This window comes from Phalangium opilio, unplaced genomic scaffold (genome assembly GCF_054372755.1).
Source record: "Phalangium opilio isolate 3A_F unplaced genomic scaffold, DU_Popi_V2 ptg000082l_1, whole genome shotgun sequence".
NCBI classification, from domain to species: domain Eukaryota; kingdom Metazoa; phylum Arthropoda; class Arachnida; order Opiliones; family Phalangiidae; genus Phalangium; species Phalangium opilio.
In genome coordinates this window covers 14,348,862-14,376,098 of record NW_028324189.1, presented here as the reverse complement: position 1 = coordinate 14,376,098, position 27,237 = coordinate 14,348,862, and the positions used below count along the sequence as shown (strand labels likewise).

General features: G+C 45.7%; 14 non-coding genes across 14 annotated transcripts; all 14 read right to left on the bottom strand.

Moving 5' to 3' along the window:
• Positions 1-1,196: 1,196 nt before the first annotated feature.
• TRNAT-GGU (transfer RNA threonine (anticodon GGU)) lies at positions 1,197-1,269 on the bottom strand. Its single transcript has one exon. It is a non-coding gene; the product is annotated as a tRNA-Thr (tRNA).
• Positions 1,270-3,253: 1,984 nt separating this feature from the next.
• Positions 3,254-3,326, bottom strand: TRNAD-GUC (transfer RNA aspartic acid (anticodon GUC)). Its single transcript has one exon. It is a non-coding gene; the product is annotated as a tRNA-Asp (tRNA).
• A 3,458-nt stretch (positions 3,327-6,784) lies between these two features.
• On the bottom strand, positions 6,785-6,857 carry TRNAT-GGU (transfer RNA threonine (anticodon GGU)). Its single transcript has one exon. It is a non-coding gene; the product is annotated as a tRNA-Thr (tRNA).
• Positions 6,858-8,107: 1,250 nt separating this feature from the next.
• On the bottom strand, positions 8,108-8,180 carry TRNAD-GUC (transfer RNA aspartic acid (anticodon GUC)). The gene has a single exon. It is a non-coding gene; the product is annotated as a tRNA-Asp (tRNA).
• Positions 8,181-11,935: 3,755 nt separating this feature from the next.
• TRNAT-GGU (transfer RNA threonine (anticodon GGU)) lies at positions 11,936-12,008 on the bottom strand. The gene has a single exon. It is a non-coding gene; the product is annotated as a tRNA-Thr (tRNA).
• Positions 12,009-12,964: 956 nt separating this feature from the next.
• TRNAD-GUC (transfer RNA aspartic acid (anticodon GUC)) lies at positions 12,965-13,037 on the bottom strand. Its single transcript has one exon. It is a non-coding gene; the product is annotated as a tRNA-Asp (tRNA).
• A 2,872-nt stretch (positions 13,038-15,909) lies between these two features.
• On the bottom strand, positions 15,910-15,982 carry TRNAT-GGU (transfer RNA threonine (anticodon GGU)). The gene has a single exon. It is a non-coding gene; the product is annotated as a tRNA-Thr (tRNA).
• A 956-nt stretch (positions 15,983-16,938) lies between these two features.
• On the bottom strand, positions 16,939-17,011 carry TRNAD-GUC (transfer RNA aspartic acid (anticodon GUC)). The gene has a single exon. It is a non-coding gene; the product is annotated as a tRNA-Asp (tRNA).
• Positions 17,012-17,820: 809 nt separating this feature from the next.
• On the bottom strand, positions 17,821-17,893 carry TRNAT-GGU (transfer RNA threonine (anticodon GGU)). The gene has a single exon. It is a non-coding gene; the product is annotated as a tRNA-Thr (tRNA).
• A 662-nt stretch (positions 17,894-18,555) lies between these two features.
• Positions 18,556-18,628, bottom strand: TRNAD-GUC (transfer RNA aspartic acid (anticodon GUC)). Its single transcript has one exon. It is a non-coding gene; the product is annotated as a tRNA-Asp (tRNA).
• Positions 18,629-19,437: 809 nt separating this feature from the next.
• TRNAD-GUC (transfer RNA aspartic acid (anticodon GUC)) lies at positions 19,438-19,510 on the bottom strand. Its single transcript has one exon. It is a non-coding gene; the product is annotated as a tRNA-Asp (tRNA).
• A 368-nt stretch (positions 19,511-19,878) lies between these two features.
• Positions 19,879-19,951, bottom strand: TRNAT-GGU (transfer RNA threonine (anticodon GGU)). Its single transcript has one exon. It is a non-coding gene; the product is annotated as a tRNA-Thr (tRNA).
• Positions 19,952-25,640: 5,689 nt separating this feature from the next.
• Positions 25,641-25,713, bottom strand: TRNAI-GAU (transfer RNA isoleucine (anticodon GAU)). The gene has a single exon. It is a non-coding gene; the product is annotated as a tRNA-Ile (tRNA).
• A 1,249-nt stretch (positions 25,714-26,962) lies between these two features.
• On the bottom strand, positions 26,963-27,035 carry TRNAD-GUC (transfer RNA aspartic acid (anticodon GUC)). The gene has a single exon. It is a non-coding gene; the product is annotated as a tRNA-Asp (tRNA).
• Positions 27,036-27,237: the final 202 nt, after the last annotated feature.

The following is a 27,237-nucleotide window of genomic DNA, read 5'->3' as shown; positions in this document are numbered from 1 at the left end:
ACATCTGAGACCCCACAACACCTCTCCCGGAAGGGCTCGAACCACCAACCTTTCGGTTAACAGCTGAACGCGCTAACCATTGCGCCACGGAAGCCCAAAAATTAAATGGACGTCAGGTATTGTTGAAAAACCTTGACTTTTTTCGTCACATCTGAGACCTCACAACACCGCTCCCGGATGGGCTCGAACCACCAACCTTTCGGTTAACAGCCGAACGCGCTAACCATTGCGCTACGGAAGCCCAAAAATTAAATGGTCGTCAAGTATTGTGGAAAAACTTTGGCTTTTTACGTTACATTTGAGACCTTACAACACCGCTCCCGGGTGGGCTCGAACCACCAATCTTTCGATTAACAGCTGAACGCGCTAACCATTGCAACACGGAAGCCCAAAAATTAAATGTTCGTCAGGTATTGTGGAAAAACTTTGGCTTTTTACGTTACATTTGAAACTTCACAACACCGCACCCGGGTGGGCCCGAACCACCAACCTTTTGTTTAACATCCGAACGCGCTAACCATGGAGCCAAAGAAGCCCAAAAATTAAATGGTCGTCAGGTATTGTGGAAAAACTTTGACTCTTTAGGTTACATCTGAGATCTCACAACACCGCTCCCGGATGGGCTCGAACCACCAACCTTTCGCTTAACAGCCGAACGCGCTAACCATTGAGCCATAGAAGCTCAGAAAATAAATGGCCGTCAGGTATTGTGGAAAAACTTTGGATTTTTCGTTACATTTGAGATCTCACAACACCGCTGCCGAGTGGGCTCGAACCACCAACCTTTCGGTTAACAGCCGAACGTGCTAACCATTGCGCCACGGAAGCCCAAAAAGGAAATGGTCGTCAGGTATTGTGGAAAAACTTTGGCTTTTTACGTTACATTTGAAAGTTCACAACACCGCACCCGGGTGGAATCGAACCACCAACCTTTCGGTTAACATCCGAACGCGCTAACCATGGAGCCAAGGAAGCTCAGGAATGAAATGGTCGTCAGGTATTGTGGAAAAACTTTGGCTTTTTACGTTACATTTGAGACTTCACAACACCGCTCTCGGGTGGGCTCGAACCACCAACCTTTTGGTTAACATACGAACGCGCTAACCATGGAGCCAAGGAAGTTCAGAAATGAAATGGTCGTCAGGTATTGTGGAAAAACTTTGACTTTTTACATCACATCTGAGACATCACAACACCGCTCACGGATGGGCTCGAACCACCAACCTTTCGGTTACCAGCCGAACGCGCTAACCATTGCGCCACGGAAGCCCGAAAATTACATAGTCGTCAAGTATTGTGGAAAAACTTTGGCTTTTTACGTTACATTTGAGATCTTAAAACACCGCTCCCGGGTGGGCTCGAACCACCAGTCTTTTGAATAACAGCTGAACGCGCTAACCATTGCGCCACGGAAGCCCAAAAATTAAACGGTCGTCAGGTATTGTGGAAAAACTTTGGCTTTTTACGTTACATTTGAGACTTCACAACACCGCTCCCGGGTGGGCTCGAACCACCGACCTTTTGGTTAACATCCGAACGCGCTGACCATGAAGCCAAGGAAGCTCAGAAATTAAATGGTTATCATGTATTGTGGAAAAGTTTTGAATTTTTACGCTACATCTGAGACCCCACAACACCTCTCCCGGAAGGGCTCGAACCACCAACCTTTCGGTTAACAGCTGAACGCGCTAACAATTGCGCCACGGAAGCCCAAAAATTAAATGGACGTCAGGTATTGTGGAAAAACCTTGAATTTTTTCGTCACATCTGAGACCTCACAACACCGCTCCCGGATGGGCTCGAACCACCAACCTTTCGGTTAACACCCGAACGCGCTAACCATTGCGCCACGGAAGCCCAAAAATTAAATGGTCGTCAAGTATTGTGGAAAAACTTTCGCTTTTTACGTTACATTTGAGATCTTAAAACACCGCTCCCGGGTGGGCTCGAACTACCAGTCTTTTGAATAACAGCTGAACGCGCTGACCATTGCCCACGGAAGCCCAAAAATTAAATTGTCGTCAGGTATTGTGGAAAAACTTTGGATTTTTACGTTACATTTGAGATCTCACAACACCGCTCCCGGGTGGGCTCGAACTACCAACCGTTCGGTTAACAGCCGAACGCGCTAACCATTGAGCCATGGAAGCTCAGAAAATAAATGGTCGTCAGGTATTGTGGAAAAACTTTGACTTTTTACGTCACATCTGAGACCTCACAACACTGCTCCCGGATGGGCTCGAACCACCAACTTTTCGGTTAACAGCCGAACGCGCTAACCATTGCGCTACGGAAGCCCAAAAATTAAATGGTCGTCAAGTATTGTGGAAAAACTTTGGCTTTTTACGTTACATTTGAGTACTTAAAACACCGCTCCCGGGTGAGCTCGAACCACCAGTCTTTTGAATAACAGCTGAACGCGCTAACCATTGCGCCACGGAAGCCCAAAAATTAAATGGTCGTCAGGTATTGTGGAAAAACTTTGGCTTTTTACGCTACATTTGAGACTTCACAACACCGCTCCCGGGTGGGCTCGAACCACCACCCTTTTGGTTAACATCCGAACGCGCTAACCATGGAGCCAAAGAAGCTCAGGAATGAAATGGTCGTCAGGTATTGTGGAAAAACTTTGACTTTTTACGTCACATCTGAGACCTCACAACACTGCTCCCGGATGGGCTCGAACCACCAACCTTTCGGTTAACAGCCGAACGCGCTAACAGTCGCGCCACGAAAGCCCAAAAATTAAATGGTCGTCAGGTATTGTGGAAAAACTTTGGCTTTTTACGTTACATTTGAAACTTCACAACACCGCACTCGGGTGGGCCTGAACCACCAACCTTTTCTTTAACATCCGAACGCGCTAACCATGGAGCCAAAGAAGCCCAAAAATTAAATGGTCGTCAGGTATTGTGGAAATACTTCGACTTTTTACGTTACATCAGAGATCTCACAACACCGCTCCCGGGTGGGCTCGAACCACCAACCTTTCGATTAACAGCTGAACGCGCTAACCATTGCAACACGGAAGCCCAAAAATCAAATGTTCGTCAGGTATTGTGGAAAAACTTTGGCTTTTTACGCTACATTTGAGACTTCACAACACCGCTCCCGGGTGGGCTCGAACCACCAACCTTTTCTTTAACATCCGAACGCGCTAACCATGGAGCCAAAGAAGCTCAGGAATGAAATGGTCGTCAGGTATTGTGGAAAAACTTTGACTTTTTACGTCACATCTGAGACCTCACAACACTGCTCCCGGATGGGCTCGAACCACCAACCTTTCGATTGACAGTCGAACGCGCTAACCATTGAGCCATGGAAGCTCAGAAAATAAATGGCCGTCAGGTATTGTGGAAAAACTTTGGATTTTTACGTTACATTTGAGACCTCACAACACCGCTCCCGGGTGGACTCGAACCACCAACCTTTCGATTAACAGCTGAACGCGCTAACCATTGAACACGGAAGCCCAAAAATTAAATGTTCGTCAGGTATTGTGGAAAAACTTTGGATTTTTACGTTACATCAGAGATCTCACAACACCGCTCCCGGGTGGGCTCGAACCACCAGTCTTTTGAATAACAGCTGAACGCGCTAACCATTGCAACACGGAAGCCCAAAAATTAAATGTTCGTCAGGTATTGTGGAAAAACTTTGGCTTTTTACGTTACATTTGAAACTTCACAACACCGCACCCGGGTGGGCCCGAACCACCAACCTTTTGAATAACATCCGAACGCGCTAACCATGGAGCCAAAGAAGCCCAAAAATTAAATGGTCGTCAGGTATTGTGGAAAAACTTTGACTCTTTAAGTTACATCTGAGATCTCACAACACCGCTCCCGGATGGGCTCGAACCACCAACCTTTCGCTTAACAGCCGAACGCGCTAACCATTGAGCCATAGAAGCTCAGAAAATAAATGGCCGTCAGGTATTGTGGAAAAACTTTGGATTTTTACGTTACATTTGAGATCTCACAACACCGCTCCCGAGTGGGCTCGAACCACCAACCTTTCTTTTAACAGCTGAACGCGCTAACCATTGCGCAACGGAAGCCCAAAAATTAAATGTTCGTCAGGTATTGTGGAAAATTTTTTTAAATTTTTACGTTACATTTGAGATCTCACAACACCGCTGCCGAGTGGGCTCGAACCACAACCCTTTCGGTTAACAGCCGAACGTGCTAACCATTGCGCCACGGAAGCCCAAAAAGGAAATGGTCGTCAGGTATTGTGGAAAAACTTTGGCTTTTTACGTTACATTTGAAAGTTCACAACACCGCACCCGGGTGGAATCGAACCACCAACCTTTCGGTTAACATCCGAACGCGCTAACCATGGAGCCAAGGAAGCTCAGGAATGAAATGGTCGTCAGGTATTGTGGAAAAACTTTGGCTTTTTACGTTACATTTGAGACTTCACAACACCGCTCTCGGGTGGGCTCGAACCACCAACCTTTTGGTTAACATACGAACGCGCTAACCATGGAGCCACGGAAGCCCGAAAATTACATGGTCGTCAAGTATTGTGGAAAAACTTTGGCTTTTTACGTTACATTTGAGATCTTAAAACACCGCTCCCGGGTGGGCTCGAACCACCAGTCTTTTGAATAACAGCTGAACGCGCTAACCATTGCGCCACGGAAGCCCAAAAATTAAACGGTCGTCAGGTATTGTGGAAAAACTTTGGCTTTTTACGTTACATTTGAGACTTCACAACACCGCTCCCGGGTGGGCTCGAACCACCGACCTTTTGGTTAACATCCGAACGCGCTGACCATGAAGCCAAGGAAGCTCAGGAATGAAATGGTCGTTAGGTATTGTGGAAAAACTTTGGCTATTTACGTTACATTTGAGATTCCACAACACAGCTACCGAGTGGGCTCTAACCACCGACCTATTGGTTAACAGCCGAACGCGCTAACCATTGAGCCACGGAAGCTCAGAAATTAAATGGTTATCATGTATTGTGGAAAAGTTTTGAATTTTTACGCTACATCTGAGACCCCACAACACCTCTCCCGGAAGGGCTCGAACCACCAATCTTTCGGTTAACAGCTGAACGCGCTAACCATTGCGCCACGGAAGCCCAGAAATTAAATGGACGTCAGGTATTGTGGAAAAACCTTGACTTTTTTCGTCACATCTGAGACCTCACAACACCGCTCCCGGATGGGCTCGAACCACCAAACTTTCGGTTAACACCCGAACGCGCTAACCATTGCGCCACGGAAGCCCAAAAATTAAATGGTCGTCAAGTATTGTGGAAAAACTTTCGCTTTTTACGTTACATTTGAGATCTTAAAACACCGCTCCCGGGTGGGCTCGAACCACCAGTCTTTTGAATAACAGCTGAACGCGCTGACCATTGCGCCACGGAAGCCCAAAAATTAAATTGTCGTCAGGTATTGTGGAAAAACTTTGGATTTTTACGTTACATTTGAGATCTCACAACACCGCTCCCGGGTGGGCTCGAACTACCAACCGTTCGGTTAACAGCCGAACGCGCTAACCATTGAGCCATGGAAGCTCAGAAAATAAATGGTCGTCAGGTATTGTGGAAAAACTTTGACTTTTTACGTCACATCTGAGACCTAACAACACCGCTCCCGGGTGGGCTCGAACCACCGACCTTTCGATTAACAGCTGAACGCGCTAACCATTGCAACACGGAAGCCCAAAAATTAAATGTTCGTCAGGTATTGTGGAAAAACTTTGGCTTTTTACGTTACATTTGAAACTTCACAACACCGCACCCGGGTCGGCCTGAACCACCAACCTTTTCTTTAACATCCGAACGCGCTAACCATGGAGCCAAAGAAGCCCAAAAATTAAATGGTCGTCAGTTATTGTGGAAAAACTTTGACTCTTCAAGTTAAATCTGAGATCTCACAACACCGCTCCCGGATGGGCTCGAACCACCAACCTTTCGCTTAACAGCCGAACGCGCTAACCATTGAGCCATAGAAGCTCAGAAAATAAATGGCCGTCAGGTATTGTGGAAAAACTTTGGATTTTTACGTTACATTTGAGATCTCACAACACCGCTCCCGAGTGGGCTCGAAACACCAACCTTTCTTTTAACAGCTGAACGCGCTAACCATTGCGCAACGGAAGCCCAAAAATTAAATGTTCGTCAGGTATTGTGAAAAATTTTTTTAAATTTTTACGTTACATTTGAGATCTCACAACACCGCTGCCGAGTGGCCTCGAACCACCAACCTTTCGGTTAACAGCCGAACGTGCTAACCATTGCGCCACGGAAGCCCAAAAAGGAAATGGTCGTCAGGTATTGTGGAAAAACTTTGGCTGTTTACGTTACATTTGAAAGTTCACAACACCGCACCCGGGTGGAATCGAACCACCAACCTTTCGGTTAACATCCGAACGCGCTAACCATGGAGCCAAGGAAGCTCAGGAATGAAATGGTCGTCAGGTATTGTGGAAAAACTTTGGCTTTTTACGTTACATTTGAAAGTTCACAACACCGCACCCGGGTGGAATCGAACCACCAACCTTTCGGTTAACATCCGAACGCGCTAACCATGGAGCCAAGGAAGCTCAGGAATGAAATGGTCGTCAGGTATTGTGGAAAAACTTTGGCTTTTTACGTTACATTTGAGACTTCACAACACCGCTCTCGGGTGGGCTCGAACCACCAACCTTTTGGTTAACATACGAACGCGCTAACCATGGAGCCAAGGAAGCTCAGAAATGAAATGGTCGTCAGGTATTGTGGAAAAACTTTGACTTTCTACATCACATCTGAGACATCACAACAGCGCTCACGGATGGGCTCGAACCACCAACCTTTCGGTTACCAGCCGAACGCGCTAACCATTGCGCCACGGAAGCCCGAAAATTACATGGTCGTCAAGTATTGTGGAAAAACTTTGGCTTTTTACGTTACATTTGAGATCTTAAAACACCGATCCCGGGTGGGCTCGAACCACCAGTCTTTTGCATAACAGCTGAACGCGCTAACCATTGCGCCACGGAAGCCCAAAAATTAAACGGTCGTCAGAAATTGTGGAAAAACTTTGGCTTTTTACGTTACATTTGAGACTTCACAACACCGCTCCCGGGTGGGCTCTAACCACCGACCTTTTGGTTAACATCCGAACGCGCTGACCATGAAGCCACGGAAGCTCAGAAATTAAATGGTTATCATGTATTGTGGAAAAGTTTTGAATTTTTACGCTACATCTGAGACCCCACAACACCTCTCCCGGAAGGGCTCGAACCACCAACCTTTCGGTTAACAGCTGAACGCGCTAACCATTGCGCCACGGAAGCCCAAAAATTAAATGGACGTCAGGTATTGTGGAAAAACCTTAACTTTTTTCGTCACATCTGAGACCTCACAACACCGCTCCCGGATGGGCTCGAACCACCAACCTTTCGGTTAACACCCGAACGCGCTAACCATTGCGCCACGGAAGCCCAAAAATTAAATGGTCGTCAAGTATTGTGGAAAAACTTTCGATTTTTACGTTACATTTGAGATCTTAAAACAAAGCTCCCGGGTGGGCTCGAACCACCAGTCTTTTGAATAACAGCTGAACGCGCTGACCATTGCGGCACGGAAGCCCAAAAATTAAATTGTCGTCAGGTATTGTGGAAAAACTTTGGATTTTTACGTTACATTTGAGATCTCACAACACCGCTCCCGGGTGGGCTCGAACTACCAACCGTTCGGTTAACAGCCGAACGCGCTAACCATTGAGCCATGGAAGCTCAGAAAATAAATGGTCGTCAGGTATTGTGGAAAAACTTTGACTTTTTACGTCACATCTGAGACCTAACAACACCGCTCCCGGGTGGGCTCGAACCACCGACCTTTCGATTAACAGCTGAACGCGCTAACCATTGCAACACGGAAGCCCAAAAATTAAATGTTCGTCAGGTATTGTGGAAAAACTTTGGCTTTTTACGTTACATTTGAAACTTCACAACACCGCACCCGGGTGGGCCTGAACCACCAACCTTTTCTTTAACATCCGAACGCGCTAACCATGGAGCCAAAGAAGCCCAAAAATTAAATGGTCGTCAGGTATTGTGGAAAAACTTTGACTTTTTACGCTACATCTGAGATCTCACAACACCGCTCCCGGATGGGCTCGAACCACCAACCTTTCGATTGACAGTCGAACGCGCTAACCATTGAGCCATGGAAGCTCAGAAAATAAATGGCCGTCAGGTATTGTGGAAAAACTTTGGATTTTTACGTTACATTTGAGACCTCACAACACCGCTCCCGGGTGGACTCGAACCACCAACCTTTCGATTAACAGCTGAACGCGCTAACCATTGCAACACGGAAGCCCAAAAATTAAATGTTCGTCAGGTATTGTGGAAAAACTTTGGATTTTTACGTTACATCAGAGATCTCACAACACCGCTCCCGGGTGGGCTCGAACCACCAGTCTTTTGAATAACAGCTGAACGCGCTAACCATTGCAACACGGAAGCCCAAAAATTAAATGTTCGTCAGGTATTGTGGAAAAACTTTGGCTTTTTACGTTACATTTGAAACTTCACAACACCGCACCCGGGTGGGCCCGAACCACCAACCTTTTGAATAACATCCGAACGCGCTAACCATGGAGCCAAAGAAGCCCAAAAATTAAATGGTCGTCAGGTATTGTGGAAAAACTTTGACTCTTTAAGTTACATCTGAGATCTCACAACACCGCTCCCGGATGGGCTCGAACCACCAACCTTTCGCTTAACAGCCGAACGCGCTAACCATTGAGCCATAGAAGCTCAGAAAATAAATGGCCGTCAGGTATTGTGGAAAAACTTTGGATTTTTACGTTACATTTGAGATCTCACAACACCGCTCCCGAGTGGGCTCGAACCACCAACATTTCTTTTAACAGCTGAACGCGCTAACCATTGCGCAACGGAAGCCCAAAAATTAAATGTTCGTCAGGTATTGTGGAAAATTTTTTAAATTTTTACGTTACATTTGAGATCTCACAACACCGCTGCCGAGTGGGTTCGAACCACCAACATTTCGGTTAACAGCTGAACGTGCTAACCATTGCGCCACGGAAGCCCAAAAAGGAAATGGTCGTCAGGTATTGTGGAAAAACTTTGGCTTTTTACGTTACATTTGAGACTTCACAACACCGCTCTCGGGTGGGCTCGAACCACCAACCTTTTGGTTAACATACGAACGCGCTAACCATGGAGCCAAGGAAGCTCAGAAATGAAATGGTCGTCAGGTATTGTGGAAAAACTTTGGATTTTTACGTTACATTTGAGATTCCACAACACCGCTACCGAGTGGGCTCTAACCACCGACCTATTGGTTAACAGCCGAACGCGCTAACCATTGAGCCACGGAAGCTCAGAAATTAAATGGTTATCATGTATTGTGGAAAAGTTTTGAATTTTTACGCTACATCTGAGACCCCACAACACCTCTCCCGGAAGGGCTCGAACCACCAACCTTTCGGTTAACAGCTGAACGCGCTAACCATTGCGCCACGGAAGCCCAAAAATTAAATGGACGTCAGGTATTGTGGAAAAACCTTGACTTTTTCCGTCACATCTGAGACCTCACAACACCGCTCCCGGATGGGCTCGAACCACCAACCTTTCGGTTAACAGCCGAACGCGCTAACCATTGCAACACGGAAGCCCAAAAATTAAATGTTCGTCAGGTATTGTGGAAAAACTTTGGATTTTTACGTTACATCAGAGATCTCACAACACCGCTCCCGGGTGGGCTCGAACCACCAGTCTTTTGAATAACAGCTGAACGCGCTAACCATTGCAACACGGAAGCCCAAAAATTAAATGTTCGTCAGGTATTGTGGAAAAACTTTGGCTTTTTACGTTACATTTGAAACTTCACAACACCGCACCCGGGTGGGCCCGAACCACCAACCTTTTGAATAACATCCGAACGCGCTAACCATGGAGCCAAAGAAGCCCAAAAATTAAATGGTCGTCAGGTATTGTGGAAAAACTTTGACTCTTTAAGTTACATCTGAGATCTCACAACACCGCTCCCGGATGGGCTCGAACCACCAACCTTTCGCTTAACAGCCGAACGCGCTAACCATTGAGCCATAGAAGCTCAGAAAATAAATGGCCGTCAGGTATTGTGGAAAAACTTTGGATTTTTACGTTACATTTGAGATCTCACAACACCGCTCCCGAGTGGGCTCGAACCACCAACCTTTCTTTTAACAGCTGAACGCGCTAACCATTGCGCAACGGAAGCCCAAAAATTAAATGTTCGTCAGGTATTGTGGAAAATTTTTTTAAATTTTTACGTTACATTTGAGATCTCACAACACCGCTGCCGAGTGGGTTCGAACCACCAACATTTCGGTTAACAGCTGAACGTGCTAACCATTGCGCCACGGAAGCCCAAAAAGGAAATGGTCGTCAGGTATTGTGGAAAAACTTTGGCTTTTTACGTTACATTTGAGACTTCACAACACCGCTCTCGGGTGGGCTCGAACCACCAACCTTTTGGTTAACATACGAACGCGCTAACCATGGAGCCAAGGAAGCTCAGAAATGAAATGGTCGTCAGGTATTGTGGAAAAACTTTGGATTTTTACGTTACATTTGAGATTCCACAACACCGCTACTGAGTGGGCTCTAACCACCGACCTATTGGTTAACAGCCGAACGCGCTAACCATTGAGCCACGGAAGCTCAGAAATTAAATGGTTATCATGTATTGTGGAAAAGTTTTGAATTTTTACGCTACATCTGAGACCCCACAACACCTCTCCCGGAAGGGCTCGAACCACCAACCTTTCGGTTAACAGCTGAACGCGCTAACCATTGCGCCACGGAAGCCCGAAAATTAAATGGTCGTCAGGTATTGTGGAAAAACTTTGGATTTTTACGTTACATTTGAGATCTCACAACACCGCTCCCGAGTGTGCTCGAACCACCAACCTTTCTTTTAACAGCTGAACGCGCTAACCATTGCGCAACGGAAGCCCCAAAAATTAAATGTTCGTCAGGTATTGTGGAAAAACTTTGGATTTTTTCGTTACATTTGAGATCTCACAACACCGCTCCCGAGTGGGCTCGAACCACCAACCTTTCTCTTAACAGCTGAACGCGCTAACCATTGCGCAACGGAAGCCCAAAAATTATATGTTCGTCAGGTATTGTGGAAAAACTTTGAATTTTTACGTTACATTTGAGACCTCACAACACCGCTCCCGGGTGGGCTCGAACCACCAACCTTTTGGTTAACAGCCGAACGCGCTAACCATTGAGAAATGGAAGCTCAGAAAATAAATGGTCGTCAGGTATTGTGGAAAAACTTTGACTTTTTACGTCACATCTGAGACCTAACAACACCGCTCCCGGGTGGGCTCGAACCACCGACCTTTCGATTAACAGCTGAACGCGCTAACCATTGCAACAAGGAAGCCCAAAAATTAAATGTTCGTCAGGTATTGTGGAAAAACTTTGGCTTTTTACGTTACATTTGAGATCTCACAACACCGCTCCCGAGTGGGCTCGAACCACCAGCCTTTCTTTTAACAGCTGAACGCGCTAACCATTGCGCAACGGAAGCCCAAAAATTAAATGTTTTTCAGGTATTGTGGAAAATTTTTTTAAATTTTTACGTTACATTTGAGATCTCACAACACCGCTGCCGAGTGGGCTCGAACCACCAACCTTTCGGTTAACAGCCGAACGTGCTAACCATTGCGCCACGGAAGCCCAAAAAGGAAATGGTCGTCAGGTATTGTGGAAAAACTTTGGCTTTTTACGTTACATTTGAGACTTCACAACACCGCTCTCGGGTGGGCTCGAACCACCAACCTTTTGGTTAACATACGAACGCGCTAACCATGGAGCCAAGGAAGCTCAGAAATGAAATGGTCGTCAGGTATTGTGGAAAAACTGTGACTTTTTACATCACATCTGAGACCTCACAACACCGCTCACGGATGGGCTCGAACCACCAACCTTTCGGTTACCAGCCGAACGCGCTAACCATTGCGTCACGGAAGCCCAAAAATTACATGGTCGTCAAGTATTGTGGAAAAACTTTGGCTTTTTACGTTACATTTGAGATCTTAAAACACCGCTTCCGGGTGGGCTCGAACCACCAGTCTTTTGAATAACAGCTGAACGCGCTAACCATTGCGCCACGGAAGCCCAAAAATTAAACGGTCGTCAGGTATTGTGGAAAAACTTTGGCTTTTTACGTTACATTTGAGACTTTACAACACCGCTCCCGGGTGGGCTCGAACCACCGACCTTTTGGTTAACATCCGAACGCGCTGACCATGAAGCCAAGGAAGCTCAGGAATGAAATGGTCGTTAGGTATTGTGGAAAAACTTTGGGTATTTACGTTACATTTGAGATTCCACAACACCGCTACCGAGTAGGCTCTAACCACCGACCTATTGGTTAACAGCCGAACGCGCTAACCATTGAGCCACGGAAGCTCAGAAATTAAATGGTTATCATGTATTGTGGAAAAGTTTTGAATTTTTACGCTACATCTGAGACCCCACAACACCTCTCCCGGAAGGGCTCGAACCACAAACCTTTCGGTTAACAGCTGAACGCGCTAACCATTGCGCCACGGAAGCCCAAAAATTAAATGGACGTCAGGTATTGTGGAAAAACCTTGACTTTTTTCGTCACATCTGAGACCTCACAACACCGCTCCCGGATGGGCTCGAACCACCAACCTTTCGGTTAACAGCCGAACGCGCTAACCATTGCGCCACGGAAGCCCAAAAATTAAATGGTCGTCAAGTATTGTGGAAAAACTTTGGCTTTTTACGTTACATTTGAGATCTTAAAACACCGCTCCCGGGTGGGCTCGAACCACCAGTCTTTTGAATAACAGCTGAACGCGCTGACCATTGCGCCACGGAAGCCCAAAAATTAAATTGTCGTCAGGTATTGTGGAAAAACTTTGACTTTTTACGTTACATCTGATATCTCACAACACCGCTCCCGGATGGGCTCGAACCACCAACCTTTCGATTGACAGTCGAACGCGCTAACCATTGAGCCATGGAAGCTCAGAAAATAAATGGTCGTCAGGTATTGTGGAAAAACTTTGGATTTTTACGTTACATTTGAGACCTCACAACACCGCTCCCGGGTGGACTCGAACCACCAACCTTTCGATTAACAGCTGAACGCGCTAACCATTGCAACACGGAAGCCCAAAAATTAAATGTTCGTCAGGTATTGTGGAAAAACTTTGGCTTTTTACGTTACATTTGAAACTTCACAACACCGCACCCGGGTGGGCCCGAACCACCAACCTTTTGTTTAACATCCGAACGCGCTAACCATGGAGCCAAAGAAGCCCAAAAATTAAATGGTCGTCAGGTATTGTGGAAAAACTTTGACTCTTTAAGTTACATCTGAGATCTCACAACACCGCTCCCGGATGGGCTCGAACCACCAACCTTTCGCTTAACAGCCGAACGCGCTTACCATTGAGCCATAGAAGCTTAGAAAATAAATGGCCGTCAGGTATTGTGGAAAAACTTTGACTTTTTACGTCACATCTGAGACCTAACAACACCGCTCCCGGGTGGGCTCGAACCACCAACCTTTCGATTAACAGCTGAACGCGCTAACCATTGCAACACGGAAGCCCAAAAATTAAATGTTCGTCAGGTATTGTGGAAAAACTTTGGATTTTTACGTTACATCTGAGATCTCACAACACCGCTCCCGGGTGGGCTCGAACCATCAACCTTTCGGTTAACAGCTGAACGCGCTAACCATTGCGCCACGGAAGCCTAAAAATGAAATGGTCGTCAGGTATTGTGGAAAAACTTTGACTTTTTACGTCACATCTGAGACCCCACAACACCCCTCTCGGGTGGGCTCGAACCACCAGCCTTTCGGTTAACAGCCGAACGCGCTAACCATTGAGAAATGGAAGCTCAGAAAATAAATGGTCGTCAGGTATTGTGGAAAAACTTTGACTTTTTACGTCACATCTGAGACCTAACAACACCGCTCCCGGGTGGGCTCGAACCACCGACCTTTCGATTAACAGCTGAACGCGCTAACCATTGCGCAACGGAAGCCCCAAAAATTAAATGTTCGTCAGGTATTGTGGAAAAACTTTGGATTTTTTCGTTACATTTGAGATCTCACAACACCGCTCCCGAGTGGGCTCGAACCACCAACCTTTCTCTTAACAGCTGAACGCGCTAACCATTGCGCAACGGAAGCCCAAAAATTATATGTTCGTCAGGTATTGTGGAAAAACTTTGAATTTTTACGTTACATTTGAGACCTCACAACACCGCTCCCGGGTGGGCTCGAACCACCAACCTTTTGGTTAACAGCCGAACGCGCTAACCATTGAGAAATGGAAGCTCAGAAAATAAATGGTCGTCAGGTATTGTGGAAAAACTTTGACTTTTTACGTCACATCTGAGACCTAACAACACCGCTCCCGGGTGGGCTCGAACCACCGACCTTTCGATTAACAGCTGAACGCGCTAACCATTGCAACAAGGAAGCCCAAAAATTAAATGTTCGTCAGGTATTGAGGAAAAACTTTGGCTTTTTACGTTACATTTGAGATCTCACAACACCGCTCCCGAGTGGGCTCGAACCACCAACCTTTCTTTTAACAGCTGAACGCGCTAACCATTGCGCAACGGAAGCCCAAAAATTAAATGTTTTTCAGGTATTGTGGAAAATTTTTTTAAATTTTTACGTTACATTTGAGATCTCACAACACCGCTGCCGAGTGGGCTCGAACCACCAACCTTTTGGTTAACATACGAACGCGCTAACCATGGAGCCAAGGAAGCTCAGAAATGAAATGGTCGTCAGGTATTGTGGAAAAACTTTGACTTTTTACATCACATCTGAGACCTAACAACACCGCTCCCGGGTGGGCTCGAACCACCAACCTTTCGATTAACAGCTGAACGCGCTAACCATTGCAACACGGAAGCCCAAAAATTAAATGTTCGTCAGGTATTGTGGAAAAACTTTGGATTTTTACGTTACATCTGAGATCTCACAACACCGCTCCCGGGTGGGCTCGAACCATCAACCTTTCGGTTAACAGCTGAACGCGCTAACCATTGCGCCACGGAAGCCTAAAAATGAAATGGTCGTCAGGTATTGTGGAAAAACTTTGACTTTTTACGTCACATCTGAGACCCCACAACACCCCTCTCGGGTGGGCTCGAACCACCAGCCTTTCGGTTAACAGCCGAACGCGCTAACCATTGAGAAATGGAAGCTCAGAAAATAAATGGTCGTCAGGTATTGTGGAAAAACTTTGACTTTTTACGACACATCTGAGACCTAACAACACCGCTCCCGGGTGGGCTCGAACCACCGACCTTTCGATTAACAGCTGAACGCGCTAACCATTGCAACAAGGAAGCCCAAAAATTAAATGTTCGTCAGGTATTGTGGAAAAACTTTGGCTTTTTACGTTACATTTGAGATCTCACAACACCGCTCCCGAGTGGGCTCGAACCACCAACCTTTCTTTTAACAGCTGAACGCGCTAACCATTGCGCAACGGAAGCCCAAAAATTAAATGTTTTTCAGGTATTGTGGAAAATGTTTTTAAATTTTTACGTTACATTTGAGATCTCACAACACCGCTGCCGAGTGGGCTCGAACCACCAACCTTTCGGTTAACAGCCGAACGTGCTAACCATTGCGCCACGGAAGCCCAAAAAGGAAATGGTCGTCAGGTATTGTGGAAAAACTTTGGCTTTTTACGTTACATTTGAGACTTCACAACACCGCTCTCGGGTGGGCTCGAACCACCAACCTTTTGGTTAACATACGAACGCGCTAACCATGGAGCCAAGGAAGCTCAGAAATGAAATGGTCGTCAGGTATTGTGGAAAAACTTTGACTTTTTACATCACATCTGAGACCTCACAACACCGCTCACGGATGGGCTCGAACCACCAACCTTTCGGTTACCAGCCGAACGCGCTAACCATTGCGTCACGGAAGCCCAAAAATTACATGGTCGTCAAGTATTGTGGAAAAACTTTGGCTTTTTACGTTACATTTGAGATCTTAAAACACCGCTTCCGGGTGGGCTCGAACCACCAGTCTTTTGAATAACAGCTGAACGCGCTAACCATTGCGCCACGGAAGCCCAAAAATTAAACGGTCGTCAGGTATTGTGGAAAAACTTTGGCTTTTTACGTTACATTTGAGACTTTACAACACCGCTCCCGGGTGGGCTCGAACCACCGACCTTTTGGTTAACATCCGAACGCGCTGACCATGAAGCCAAGGAAGCTCAGGAATGAAATGGTCGTTAGGTATTGTGGAAAAACTTTGGGTATTTACGTTACATTTGAGATTCCACAACACCGCTACCGAGTAGGCTCTAACCACCGACCTATTGGTTAACAGCCGAACGCGCTAACCATTGAGCCACGGAAGCTCAGAAATTAAATGGTTATCATGTATTGTGGAAAAGTTTTGAATTTTTACGCTACATCTGAGACCCCACAACACCTCTCCCGGAAGGGCTCGAACCACAAACCTTTCGGTTAACAGCTGAACGCGCTAACCATTGCGCCACGGAAGCCCAAAAATTAAATGGACGTCAGGTATTGTGGAAAAACCTTGACTTTTTTCGTCACATCTGAGACCTCACAACACCGCTCCCGGATGGGCTCGAACCACCAACCTTTCGGTTAACAGCCGAACGCGCTAACCATTGCGCCACGGAAGCCCAAAAATTAAATGGTCGTCAAGTATTGTGGAAAAACTTTGGCTTTTTACGTTACATTTGAGATCTTAAAACACCGCTCCCGGGTGGGCTCGAACCACCAGTCTTTTGAATAACAGCTGAACGCGCTGACCATTGCGCCACGGAAGCCCAAAAATTAAATTGTCGTCAGGTATTGTGGAAAAACTTTGACTTTTTACGTTACATCTGAGATCTCACAACACCGCTCCCGGATGGGCTCGAACCACCAACCTTTCGATTGACAGTCGAACGCGCTAACCATTGAGCCATGGAAGCTCAGAAAATAAATGGTCGTCAGGTATTGAGGAAAAACTTTGGATTTTTACGTTACATTTGAGACCTCACAACACCGCTCCCGGGTGGACTCGAACCACCAACCTTTCGATTAACAGCTGAACGCGCTAACCATTGCAACACGGAAGCCCAAAAATTAAATGTTCGTCAGGTATTGTGGAAAAACTTTGGCTTTTTACGTTACATTTGAAACTTCACAACACCGCACCCGGGTGGGCCCGAACCACCAACCTTTTGTTTAACATCCGAACGCGCTAACCATGGAGCCAAAGAAGCCCAAAAATTAAATGGTCGTCAGGTATTGTGGAAAAACTTTGACTCTTTAAGTTACATCTGAGATCTCACAACACCGCTCCCGGATGGGCTCGAACCACCAACCTTTCGCTTAACAGCCGAACGCGCTAACCATTGAGCCATAGAAGCTTAGAAAATAAATGGCCGTCAGGTATTGTGGAAAAACTTTGGATTTTTACGTTACATTTGAGATCTCACAACACCGCTCCCGAGTGGGCTCGAACCACCAACCTTTCGGTTAACAGCCGAACGTGCTAACCATTGCGCCACGGAAGCCCAAAAAGGAAATGGTCGTCAGGTATTGTGGAAAAACTTTGACTTTTTACGTCACATCTGAGACTTCACAACACCGCTCTCGGGTGGGCTCGAACCACCAACCTTTTGGTTAACATACGAACGCGCTAACCATGGAGCCAAGGAAGCTCAGAAATGAAATGGTCGTCAGGTATTGTGGAAAAACTTTGACTTTTTACATCACATCTGAGACCTCACAACACCGCTCACGGATGGGCTCGAACCACCAACCTTTCGGTTACCAGCCGAACGCGCTAACCATTGCGCCACGGAAGCCCAAAAATTACATGGTCGTCAAGTATTGTGGAAAAACTTTGGCTTTTTACGTTACATTTGAGATCTTAAAACACCGCTCCCGGGTGGGCTCGAACCACCAGTCTTTTGAATAACAGCTGAACGCGCTAACCATTGCGCCACGGAAGCCCAAAAATTAAACGGTCGTCAGGTATTGTGGAAAAACTTTGGCTTTTTACGTTACATTTGAGACTTCACAACACCGCTCCCGGGTGGGCTCGAACCACCGACCTTTTGGTTAACATCCGAACGCGCTGACCATGAAGCCAAGGAAGCTCAGGAATGAAATGGTCGTTAGGTATTGTGGAAAAACTTTGGCTATTTACGTTACATTTGAGATTCCACAACACCGCTACCGAGTGGGCTCTAACCACCGACCTATTGGTTAACAGCCGAACGCGCTATCCATTGAGCCACGGAAGCTCAGAAATTAAATGGTTATCATGTATTGTGGAAAAGCTTTGGCTTTTTACGTTACATTTGAAACTTCACAACACCGCACCCGGGTGGGCCTGAAACTCCAACCTTTTCTTTAACATCCGAACGCGCTAACCATGGAGCCAAAGAAGCCCAAAAATTAAATGGTCGTCAGGTATTGTGGAAAAACTTTGACTTTTTACGTTACATCTGAGATCTCACAACACTGCTCCCGGATGGGCTCGAACCACCAACCTTTCGATTGACAGTCGAACGCGCTAACCATTGAGCCATGGAAGCTCAGAAAATAAATGGCCGTCAGGTATTGTGGAAAAACTTTGGACTTTTACGTTACATTTGAGACCTCACAACACCGCTCCCGGGTGGACTCGAACCACCAACCTTTCGATTAACAGCTGAACGCGCTAACCATTGCAACACGGAAGCCCAAAAATTAAATGTTCGTCAGGTATTGTGGAAAAACTTTGGATTTTTACGTTACATCAGAGATCTCACAACACCGCTCCCGGGTGGGCTCGAACCACCAACCTTTCGATTAACAGCTGAACGCGCTAACCATTGCAACACGGAAGCCCAAAAATTAAATGTTCGTCAGGTATTGTGGAAAAACTTTGGCTTTTTACGTTACATTTGAAACTTCACAACACCGCACCCGGGTGGGCCTGAACCACCAACCTTTTCTTTAACATCCGAACGCGCTAACCATGGAGCCAAAGAAGCCCAAAAATTAAATAGTCGTCAGGTATTGTGGAAAAACTTTGACTTTTTACGTCACATCTTAGACCTAACAACACCGCTCCCGGGTGGGCTAGAACCACCGACCTTTCGATTAACAGCTGAACGCGCTAACCATTGCAACACGGAAGCCCAAAAATTAAATGTTCGTCAGGTATTGTGGAAAAACTTTGGCTTTTTACGTTACATTTGAAACTTCACAACACCGCACCCGGGTGGGCCTGAACCACCAACCTTTTCTTTAACATCCGAACGCGCTAACCATGGAGCCAAAGAAGCCCAAAAATTAAATGGTCGTCAGGTATTGTGGAAAAACTTTGACTTTTTACGTTACATCTGAGATCTCACAACACCGCTCCCGGATGGGCTCGAACCACCAACCTTTCGATTGACAGTCGAACGCGCTAACCATTGAGCCATGGAAGCTCAGAAAATAAATGGCCGTCAGGTATTGTGGAAAAACTTTGGATTTTTACGTTACATTTGAGACCTCACAACACCGCTCCCGGGTGGACTCGAACCACCAACCTTTCGATTAACAGCTGAACGCGCTAACCATTGCAACACGGAAGCCCAAAAATTAAATGTTCGTCAGGTATTGTGGAAAAACTTTGACTCTTTAAGTTACATCTGAGACTTCACAACACCGCTCTCGGGTGGGCTCGAACCACCAACCTTTTGGTTAACATACGAACGCGCTAACCATGGAGCCAAGGAAACTCAGAAATGAAATGGTCGTCAGGTATTGTGGAAAAACTTTGACTTTTTACATCACATCTGAGACCTCACAACACCGCTCACGGATGGGCTCGAACCACCAACCTTTCGGTTACCAGCCGAACGCGCTAACCATTGCGCCACGGAAGCCCAAAAATTACATGGTCGTCAAGTATTGTGGAAAAACTTTGGCTTTTTACGTTACATTTGAGATCTTAAAACACCGCTCCCGGGTGGGCTCGAACCACTAGTCTTTTGAATAACAGCTGAACGCGCTAACCATTGCGCCACGGAAGCCCAAAAATTAAACGGTCGTCAGGTATTTGTTATATTTTGACAAGTTTAATCGATGAGACGAAGTTATAACTAACAAATATCTTTTAATACTCTTCGGTAAGGCCGTAGCACATTGTCTGATCTACTCCTCTCGCCTCTCCTATTTTCTCGAGAGCCAAGAATATGTATAGGTTCAGAGAATGTGTTACAATGCTGCCAGAATGTGTTACAGTGGTTTGTCTATGATACATAACATCCCGTTTTGTTAAAGAAATATAAACAACATTTAGCTGAATGTTTGGTAGTAATTTAAATTTAAGACATGACATGTGTACTGAATTATTGTTCATAGTTTGCAAATCTGGCTGGAGGGGCTTTATGTCTGGTGGATCGTCGCGGCATTTCTTGTTTCTGCAGTCTCACAATCGTTGGCGTTGACGTAGTTTTAGGTCGTGATTTATGATCTGTGCGACCTGGACTTCGGTCTGCTGCTTCGGTAGTATTTTCCTGCTCAGGGGTTCCTTGGTGAACTGTTTGTAGTGGAATGTTTCCCTGTGGAGGAGGAATAACTCGTGTGGTTTCAAGGCTAGCAGGAATGTAGGTGGTGGCGTTTGGTGTTATATTTGAACCCAGGTCAGTCGCTGCTTTTGAACCTTGGTCAGTCGTTGATTTCCTTTTGGGTTGCATTAGCTCGCTGTCCGGACGATTAGCTGGTTTCAAAACAATGCGATTCCGTCTATATTCCTTCCCGTCTATTTTGACAAGGTAAGACCTTTCTCCGACTTTCTTGTGAACTTGGCCAAGTTGCCAGAGAGATTGTTTAAGATTCGGGTTTGGTTTCACCCAAACCGGTTCGCCTACATCGAGGTCAGGTAGTGGTTTGGAATGTAGGTCAAAGTGTTCCTTACTCTGTTCACGTTTAGCTGTGAGTTCGTCCAGCACGTCGGTGGCAACTTGTGGAGTAAGCTGAGAGGTGGAGTAAGGCATGAGGGAGCGTAAGCGACGCGATTGAAGCCGTTGGGACGGACTGAGGTTGACACCATCAGTGGGGGTGTTTCGCCATTCTAACAACGCAAGGTAGAAGTCGTCTTTACAACGCTCAAGTTTTTTTAGCATCGTTTTGGCAATCTTGACCGCGGACTCCGCTTAGCCGTTACCCTGTGGGTGGTATGGAGATGAGGTTTGGTGTTGAAAACCCCATAAATCAGAAAACTCTTGGAACACGATACTGTTGAATGGCGGGCCATTGTCGGTGATGACGGTTTCTGGGATGCCAAATCGACTAAAATGCTTCTTGCATATTTCAACAATAGTGTCAGCAGTGCCATCTGGTATTTCGTCGACCTCCCAAAAGTCAGAGTAGAGATCAACCATGACCAGGTACTTTTTACCTGCCGTCGTGATTGTAAAAATGTCCATGGCGAGTTTTTGCCACGGCAATGATGGGAGTGGAATGTGGATTAAAGGTTCTTTTTGTTGTGCTCTGCTGTATTCGTTGCAGACAGTACAGTTAGCTATGGCATTTTTAAGATGTTCAGTCATTCCGGGCCAGAAAACTACTTCGCGTGCTTTCCTTAAACACGCTCCAATTCCTAAGTGACTTGTATGTAGTATTTGTACCATTGCAGCTCGCATGGATAGTGGAATGAGAACACGAGTACCTTTGTATACAATTCCATCATCGACGATGAGCTCTTCACGGTAGTTCCAAAATTCGCGTATTTCTTTGGGCGTAGCGTCTTTACTCGAAGGCCAGCCGTGTTTGATGGTTTCTTTGAGAACTTGAATGGTTTTATCTGTTGAGCTTTGTTCTTTTATTTTCGCAAACCGAGAATTGGAAATTCGTACATAGTCGGCATGATTAATTTGCTCAAGTGAAGCAGGGAATTCTCTGTCCTCGGTCAGATGAAAAACCAAAGATTCTGCTTCTTGTAAAGTATCTCGCTTATCTGTCTCGGGAAGAAAGACGCGTGAGAGACAGTCTGCGACATACATTTCGGAACCTTTCTTGTATACCACTTCCAAATTATAATTCTGGAGTTTGAGAAGCATACATTGTAATCGCTTTGGAGCTGAGAGAAGTGGTTTTTTGAATATGGTTTCCAATGGACTGTGATCAGACTCAACTCGGATTTTGTCTCTGCCACAAAGATATTGATCAAAGCGTTGGCAGGAAAAAACAATGGCAAGGCATTCTTTCTCTATTTGCGCGTAGCGTCTTTCCGTTGCTGTAAGTGAACGAGATGCAAAAGCAACAGGTTGTCCTTGCTGCAGCAAAGTGGCTCCAAGTCCTGATTCGCTTGCATCACATTGAACCGTGATAGGTTGGTTCACGTCGTAATAACGGAGAACAGGGGCGCAAGCTGTTAGTGATTTCACAGCTTCGACGGCTTCCGTGTGTTCTTGCGTCCATACCTATGTAGCGCCTTTGTGAGTAAGCTGTCTTAAAGGCTCGGTATATTCAGATAACTTGGGTAGAAATTTTGAAAGGTATGTTATGTACCCTATAAAGCTTTGGACAGCGGACACATTTTGTGGCATTGGCATGTCTTTCACTGCTCGAACCTTTTCCGGATCTGGAGAGACGCCGTTACTAGTCAGTACATGTCCAACATATTTGACCTCTGTGACGCGAAAGCGCATTTTTGTCTGATTGAGTTTAAGATTGTTTTCACGAGCTCTGTTCAAGAAAGCTCTGAGGTTCTTGTCGTGGTCACGGATGGCCAGATCGAGAGTGTCTCCACGACCGACAATAATTGTGTCGTCATAGAGTGTTTCAACACCGTCTAAGCCCGCAAGTATGTCGTGTAGCCGGCGTTGAAATTCTTCTGAAGAAGATGCTAATCCAAATGGTAAGCGTAACCATTTATATCTACCGAATGGTGTCCAAAAGGTAGTGAGTAGGCTGCTTGCGTCGTCAAGTTTAATCTGCCAAAACCCATCTTTGGCATCAACGACGGTAAATATTTTTGCTTGAGCTAGCCGCGGCAGTATTTCCTCAATGGTTGGCATAGGATATTTAGGTCTTTTAAGAGCTTTGTTGAGATCTTTCGGATCTAGGCAAATTCTCATCTTGGATGGTTTCTGGACGACTACCATGCTAGAGATCCATTCCGTGGGTTCAGTGACTTTCGCTAGAACACCTTTTTCTACAAGATCATCTATTTTTGCTTTTAGAGGATCACGGAGTGCGACGGGTACTTTGCGTGAGCGGTGCTGTACTGCTGGTACGGTGCTGTCTACTTCCAGGTGACAAGTACCAGGCAAACAACCTAAGACAGTAAAAAGATCTGCATACTCAGTGAACACTTGTTCTTTCGTGAGAGCGGTGGTACACGATGTATCGCTTGTTGGAGGGTTTGACAAGACGTGGAGAGTATGACTATTATCATTAGATGGCGAGTTGAGAGAGATGAGACCTAATTGTATAGAAGTTGTTCCTGATAATAACGGTGGTCTGTCTTCTTTTGTTATCTGACACGTAATCTGGCATTCTTTGTCTTTATATTTGCAACTAATGGTTGTCTCCCCGATCGGTTTCATGTATGTTCCATCGTAACAACGGAGAGTTGCATTACCAGGCTTAAAAGTTTTAGCCTTTTCAGGGAGCTGATCATATATGTGTTTAGATATCACATTACACGTAGAGCCAGTGTCGATTTGAAACCGTATTAAGTGAGACCGACTATCATCGCTTACATAAAGGTTTGCAAAGTATTTATCACCTTTGGTGGTGATAGAGCCAATGTCGTAAGAGACTGTGTAGCATTCTTCTTCGCTTTCTTGGGTGTTTTCCAAGTGATGTAGCTCTTTTTTCTTCGATTTCTGTGGTTTCTTTTTGCGTGCTGGCCTGTTTTTTCCAGGTTCTTTGCATAGACTTGCAAAATGACCTTCCCGTCCACATCGCTTGCAGAGTTTTCCATAGGCTGGACAACTTCGTCTATCACGAGCATGACGAGTGCCACAATAATAACAGTCCCTTTGTAGTAGAGGCGTATCCTGTTTGGGCATCGAGAAAGAACGGCTACTGTTACTAGCAGCAACATTGCTGTGTTTTGTTTGTTTATTGATATAGCTAATGGAAAGTTGTTCTTTTCCATTTCCATTCTCATCGAGGCGTTTTAGCTGATTATCTGCTAGTTCATTTGTGCGACAAATATCTATCGCAGTTTTTAGAGTTAGCTTGGGATCTCTTATCAGCTGCGATCGAGATTTCGCATCCGACGTACCCAAAACTATTTTGTCACGTATAAATTCATCGAATAGAGCTCCAAAGTTGCAGGTGTTAGCTAACTGTCGCAGGCGTTGTACATATTGGTCGATTGTTTCTGAGGTACCTTGCTGAGCGGAGTAAAAGAGGAAACGTTCATAAATGACATTTATTTGCGGTGCAAAGTGTTGCCTCAACTCTGTTATAATGGTATTCAGATTAGCTGCTTGAGCTGCTGTTAGTGTTAAGCTCTGATAGACTTGGAAACAGTCTTTCCCAATTACGGAGAGGAATGTGGCGATTCTTACAGAAGCATCGAGTTTATCAATTCCTGTAGCTATTTCATAGTTAGACCATTGTGCTTCAAATAGCTTCCAATTTTCAAAAGCATTGCCCTTTAACGATACAGGCGCTGGAGGTGGAATTGACGATGTAACCGCTGCCATGGCCTTTGTTTCAAGATGAACAAATCATGGAGAATAGTAGAGACGAGACAATGGAGTGGCGGCGTGAAGTCAGTAGTTTTGGCGCGCTTTCTCGTAGGCCTTGGCGTATTTATAGATATATTTACGTTTGGTGGTGATGAAGGGTAGTCTTCAAAATTAGTAATGAGATACTTGACTGTTTACCTCATCACCCCACTTCTGGCACCATGTTATATTTTGACAAGTTTAATCGATGAGACGAAGTTATAACTAAGAAATATCTTTTAATACTCTTCGGTAAGGCCGTAGCACATTGTCTGATCTACTCCTCTCGCCTCTCCTATTTTCTCGAGAGCCAAGAATATGTATAGGTTCAGAGAATGTGTTACAATGCTGCCAGAATGTGTTACAGTGGTTTGTCTATGATACATAACAGTATTGTGGAAAAACTTTGGCTTTTTACGTTACATTTGAGACTTCACAACACCGCTCCCGGGTGGGCTCGAACCACCGACCTTTTGGTTAACATCCGAACGCGCTGACCATGAAGCCAAGGAAGCTCAGGAATGAAATGGTCGTTAGGTATTGTGGAAAAACTTTGGCTATTTACGTTACATTTGAGATTCCACAACACCGCTACCGAGTGGGCTCTAACCACCGACCTATTGATTAACAGCCGAACGCGCTAACCATTGAGCCACGGAAGGTCAGAAATTAAATGGTTATCATGTATTGTGGAAAAGTTTTGAATTTTTACGCTACATCTGAGACCCCACAACACCTCTCCCGGAAGGGCTCGAACCACCAACCTTTCGGTTAACAGCTGAACGCGCTAACCATTGCGCCACGGAAGCCCAAAAATTAAATGGACGTCAGGTATTGTGGAAAAACCTTGACTTTTTTCGTCACATCTGAGACCTCAAACCACCGCTCCCGGATGGGCTCGAACCACCAACGTTTCGGTTATCTGCCGAACGCGCTAACCATTGCGCCACGGAAGCCCAAAATTAAATAGTCGTCAAGTATTGTGGAAAAACTTTGGCTTTTTACGTTACATTTGAGATCTTAAAACACCGCTCCCGGGTGGGCTCGAACCACCAGTCTTTTGAATAACAGCTGAAAGCGCTGACCATTGCGCCACGGAAGCCCAAAAATTAAATTGTCGTCAGGTATTGTGGAAAAACTTTGGCTTTTTACGTTACATTTGAGACTTCACAACACCGCTCCCGGGTGGGCTCGAACCACCACCCTTTTGGTTAACATCCGAACGCGCTAACCATGGAGCCAAGGAAGCTCAGGAATGAAATGGTCGTCAGGTATTGTGGAAAAGCTTTGACATTTTACGTCACATCTGAGACCTCACAACACTGCTCCCGGATGGGCTCGAACCACCAACCTTTCGGTTAACAGCCGAACGCGCAAACAATCGCGCCACGAAAGCCCAAAAATTAAATGGTCGTCAGGTATTGTGGGAAAACTTTGGCTTTTTACGTTACATTTGAGATCTCACAACACCGCTCCCGGGTGGTCTCGAGCCAACAACCTTTCGGTTAACAGCCGAACGTGCTAACCATTGAGCCAAGGAAGCTCAGAAATTAAATGGTCGTCAGGTATTGTGGAAAAACTTTGGATTTTTACGTTACATCAGAGATCTCACAACACCGCTCCCGGGTGGGCTCGAACCACCAACCTTTCGATTAACAGCTGAACGCGCTAACCATTGCAACACGGAAGCCCAAAAATTAAATGTTCGTCAGGTATTGTGGAAAATTTTTGGCTTTTTACGTTACATTTGAAACTTCACAACACCGCACCCGGGTGGGCCTGAACCACCAACCTTTTCTTTAACATCCGAACGCGCTAACCATGGAGCCAAAGAAGCCCAAAAATTAAATAGTCGTCAGGTATTGTGGAAAAACTTTGACTTTTTACGTCACATCTGAGACCTAACAACACCGCTCCCGGGTGGGCTAGAACCACCGACCTTTCGATTAACAGCTGAACGCGCTAACCATTGCAACACGGAAGCCCAAAAATTAAATGTTCGTCAGGTATTGTGGAAAAACTTTGGCTTTTTACGTTACATTTGAAACTTCACAACACCGCACCCGGGTGGGCCTGAACCACCAACCTTTTCTTTAACATCCGAACGCGCTAACCATGGAGCCAAAGAAGCCCAAAAATTAAATGGTCGTCAGGTATTGTGGAAAAACTTTGACTTTTTACGTTACATCTGAGATCTCACAACACCGCTCCCGGATGGGCTCGAACCACCAACCTTTCGATTGACAGTCGAACGCGCTAACCATTGAGCCATGGAAGCTCAGAAAATAAATGGCCGTCAGGTATTGTGGAAAAACTTTGGATTTTTACGTTACATTTGAGACCTCACAACACCGCTCCCGGGTGGACTCGAACCACCAACCTTTCGATTAACAGCTGAACGCGCTAACCATTGCAACACGGAAGCCCAAAAATTAAATGTTCTTCACTTATTGTGGAAAAACTTTAGCTTTTTACGTTAC